The sequence below is a fragment of the Ixodes scapularis genome, unplaced genomic scaffold (genome assembly GCF_016920785.2).
Source record: "Ixodes scapularis isolate PalLabHiFi unplaced genomic scaffold, ASM1692078v2 PGA_scaffold2__306_contigs__length_199485367, whole genome shotgun sequence".
Classification (NCBI taxonomy): domain Eukaryota; kingdom Metazoa; phylum Arthropoda; class Arachnida; order Ixodida; family Ixodidae; genus Ixodes; species Ixodes scapularis.
The window spans coordinates 114,285,615-114,290,471 of NW_024609857.1; the positions used below are offsets into that span (position 1 = coordinate 114,285,615).

General features: G+C 47.8%; 1 pseudogene; it reads right to left on the reverse strand.

Annotated features, from left to right (window-relative positions):
- LOC115322772 lies at nt 1-2,540 on the reverse strand (annotated as a pseudogene).
- Nucleotides 2,541-4,857: the final 2,317 nt, after the last annotated feature.

Here is a 4,857-nt window from a genome sequence, read left to right on the forward strand (position 1 = left end):
CTACTTGCTCTGACTCAGGACTTGCAACTTCCACACATTTATTTTAGAGGCTGCAGCTTCGTCGATAGACTCGTTCTGATTCCGGCAGTAGTTAGCTAGGAAATTATTAGGTGACGCCCTCAAAGTGTTTTTAATCACAAGCTTGGGTCATGTCCAAAGTCACACGCGTTCAGGTCATCATACTTGGTCAACATCTCCCTAGTGACACACATAAGAACTCGCTTCTGGTTTTTAGCTGCCAAGATCTGAGCCACATTCTCCTTGTTTTTGAGCTTCTCCAGTGCTAGCTGTGTGCAGAGCACGGCATTTACGACTACTGCTTGGTGAAGTTTCAACCATCTCCGGGAAATTCTTTCCAACAGGCTGATTGCTACTTTCTTCTAGGGTGTGATTTTCTCTGCAAGTGTCGCAAGCAAGTTTTTTTAGAAGTGCATGTGGGTGCTATAGCTTGAAATATAACTAATTACAGGCATCTGATCATGTATTGCAGTGATGTCAGTAACGTTAACTGTGATGTTGAACTGGATACGTCGTGCCTGCGTCACTTCTTTGTGTGTTGATTGCTCCTGTGTCCTCCCAAGTAATTCGGTGGCGGGAACCAGTGGAAGCATCGTTTGAAGCTTGATCTTCGTCTTCGACTCGTACAACTGGCGGATGGATATGTGGTATTGTGTCTCCGCAAGCCTCCTGTACTTTTCAAATCTGGCTTTCAGAATGTCTGTTTGAAATTCCCCTAGCAGAAGACAGCTGAAACCAAGCTTTCCGAAGGAGTAGATGGAAAAATTTACCAGGGCGTAGCAAGTCCACCTGAGGGCTTAATGTGTATTATTGGTCAGTCTCCCATTGTCAGTGTTCATTGCTTCCCAGGTGTCAAGCCACTTAACCTTGTCATCGAAGGACTTGAGCTTCGGGTCTGTAACAGGGGTGACAGGCGCCTGAATTGAATATTGCAGCCTCCGCCCTTTCAAAGGGTCTTCACATTTACAACTTTTCACCCTCTCGTAACCAGCTCGACAAAATCAGCAGTCTCCAGAACATGCCGGATGCCGAGGTCATGCCCAAGTGTCCTTAGAGCTTGCCCAACGGGGTCAATAAAAAGTTTTCAAGACTAAATTCACATTCTGGCGTTCCAGACTTGATGACTGTAGCGTCACTGAGTCCATTGACAAACGTAGCCAGTTGGCCACTCTCGTGAAGCTGCAACTTCCTCAAGGAATCAAACGAAGCTTGTTGCTGTGATGTGGCAGCAGTTGCCTATTCAATGCTCTCAAAGCTCTGAAATGCAAAGCACGTTCCAGGACGTTTTTGGCTCAACCAGTTGTTCCGAATGCACTTCAACAAGTGTACGGAGTCCACAATAAAAAAACAAAGAGGTGTCTGTCTGTGTCTGCTGGGCGGCTGTAGACCATATCGAGTTTGGTGTGGGTGGCGAAATACGACACCATCTTGCGGTTGATGGCATTATTGTCGGTTAGGAGTGCGATGATTCTAACTCCTAGTACTTCAAGCCTTAGGATGATTTTCTTGACAAAGCAGGGCAACTGTTGTGCATCTATCGGGAACACGGGGAGGGTATGTACCACATCTTTGTTGGATGACAACATGCTTTGAATCATGAACACATGTACTGTTCATGGACATTTTTTCCCTTATAAGCGAAGTAAGGTTTTAAGTGTATTCCGTCAAACATGAGGGTGGCATCCTTTTCGTGATTCTCAAGGTGATCATTTTGCTTTTTTATTTAGGACAGCAGCTGTTCGTTGTCGTTTTCTGTGGGGTGGTTCAGCTGTTAATTGGTTGGAACACAATCTTCTGATTGTAGGGCGATGTGGCAGCGTGATACGAGAAGTGGCCCTAATAAACTTGTTTGCGTATGACAAAATTGTGTATATAAGGCTTGCAAAATGAGGAAGTTTGGCGCATACTTGGGCTCCTTTCTCAGCAGCACATCTGCTTGTTGGCATAAAAATGCCAGTGCACCTGCAATGTCTGGAGCTTAGTTGTCACCCCTGAGGTCATCAAGGAATGTCACGCGTCACATAATGGCATCCTTCTTCTTGCCGATGCCGCATGATGTGGCCGAGTTGTAGAATGCTGCGATATTTTCCAGCAGGTTAACTGGCGTCTTCAGACTGTTAATGGTGGTTTTATCCAAACGTCGCCTAAAAGCTCGGTTGTCTTCGTGCCGTAACAGTATACTGATACCGTTAAATCGGGCTTCACAGTAACAAAGTACTTCAGCTGTGGGGCGTTGTAGAAGTCTTGGTTGATGTTGAGGAATGTAACACCTTCGTCGTTTTGAATGCAGTTTAAGAAATGAGTAATATTGATGTCTTGGATTAGGTCTACCAGTTGGTCGTTCGATATATCATCTTCCTTGTTCGGTTCTCCTGGTCTCTTTTCAGGTGGCTCAGTCAGTGGTCATTCTCGAGGATGAGGAGGCACTGTAGGCAAATATTGTCGGCACATCATTCTTGGAAAGACTCGGTTTATCGAGACGGGCCTGGAGGATTGCTCCGGTCCTGGGGCGGTTTGCTCATCTCGCAGCAACAACTACGGTTGCGGCCAAGAGGGATTTTATGTCACGTGACGATCTCTGTTTGGACATGGAAGTACCTAGCGTCCCTGCCTAATGGCAGGGAAATCCGTATCGCTTAGAGTACAAAAGTTTAATTACACTCGCAGAATCTGACCACAGAGGCTTTCAACTGGAGTCCAACGAACCGCCCCTTTATACTTTAGAAGCGGTAGGTAAAGTTACGCACAGGGAAGGTAACTATGCGGCAAAATAAAAGAGAAATCACGGGAGATAAAAGCGGTGGCAGCATATTTATATATCTGCGCGAGCGACCCGACTAAAGCCGTTTGCTGTAGTCAAGAGGTATTTTCGACCAACTTCGACAAGTACTTGCAATGCGTTCGGGCCGCTCTTCAAGAAAGCCTACGGCGAACTGAAGTTTCTAGGCCACGTTGTGAGTAACGAAGGTGTTCGTCCTGACCCCAAAAGTACTGGCGCCATAGCGGCATTTCCACCACCCACCGACAAGAAGGCCATCCGACGATTCCTGGGACTTTGCGGGTACGACAGGAAGTTCGTTCTGGATTTCGTTAAGTTTTCTGCGCCCCTCACGTGCCTCACAAAAGACGCCGTACGTGAACTTTGAATGGGAAGAAAATAACAGCATGCATTCGACGCGCTAAAGTGACGACTCCAGTCACCACCAATTCTTGGCCACTTTGACCAATCAGCAGAAACAGAAGTTCACACGGACACTAGCAATACAGGTCTCGGAGCGGTACTGGTCCAACAAAAAGAGGGTACAGAGCGCGTCATCACCTACGCTGGTCGGACGTTATCGAACGCGGAACGAAATTACTCGACGACCGAGAAGGAATGTCTTGCCATTGTCTGGGCCATTATGAAATTCCGCCTGTACTTATACGGAAGCCCTTCTGAAGTGGTTACCGACCACCACTCGCTATGCTGGTCAGCGAGCCTGAAGGACCCTTCGGGACGCCTCGCTCGATGGAACTTGCGACTGTAAGAGAACGAAGTGACAGTGGTTTACAAGTTAGGCCGAAAGCACAGCGACGGCGACTTCCTGTTTAGAGGCCCCGTCGAGTCAGCTACCGGCAGGATGACGACGGCAATCGCTTTCTTGGTGTTGTGCCGCGCTCCAACGGGGCATTCCTGAACGCCGCGTACAAATCGACCACTTGGAGGGACGAGGGGGTACGATTGCCCGAGCCTTCTCAGGTGCCCTGCCAACATTCACCGTCCGGCAAAGTATTCTCTACAAAAGAAAAAAAAAACTCTGGTGACAGTAATTCCTTCTAGTCTTCGTGAAGAAATCTTCTAAGCCTGCCACGACAACCCGACATCTGGTCACCTTGGCTACAGCAGGACTCTCGCAAGAATTCGAGATAAGTACCACTGGCCCAAGTTCCTGAAGACTGGCTACCTCTACACATGATCGTGTCACGAGTGCCAGCGACGGAAGAAACCGCCGACAAAGCCGGCAGGCCTCCTGGAGCCCATCGCGCCTTCAACTACACTCTAAGAAAAAGTGAGCACCCTCCCTCGTCATCGTGCGTTTTGACGGCTGTAACTACCCCACAGGCTTACTGAACTACCCACTGGGCTCTAGCCATTGAGAGTTCGCACCCTGTTGGCAGGTGACAAGCATGGGGTAGTCACGGTTTATAAACTCTTGAATTGAACATTCAAGTGCATGCAGTCGTTCAATAGTAAAAGTCACTTCAAAAATCTCAAAAAGTACTTGAAACTTGTTTTCTTTGTGCGTTGGTTATCATTTATTCAAATTTGAACCGGTCGAAACAAGCGTGTGGCTCAGTTCGCCTAAACTGGCAGAAAACAAACAAGTACTGGCAACCTTGGTAGGCACCTGCTTAAACCCGAGGCAGATAAAAAGTATCGCGGTTGTCCTTTTTGGTTCCGTCGCGGGTTATGCATGTACAGCAGTAAACAGCTGGCAGCTGGCGTCGTGCTCGAGGAGTTTAACCAAATCTCTAGAAAAGCACAGGAAGCTACGCACAGGCGTGAGTTGACTTGAATGTTCGCCGGACGAGATACTCTCGTCGTCTTTTATTGTGCGGTTCAGTAAAGAGCGTACTCTCAATAAAGGTGTGATCGGTCAGTTCTGCGTGCAGATCAGTTGCAACTGGCCTCCTCGGTTCCCCCGAACTTGCGCGCCTGTCGTACCCAATTTTTTTGCTTTTAAGTGCAGTGAAGTATGAAGTAGGGTGCCTTCATGTGCGCCTTGCTTAGGGTGGTGGCATCTCGCCATTTTGTCACACACATTTATTTTTATTTTTTGTTCAGAAGCGCGTGAAAGA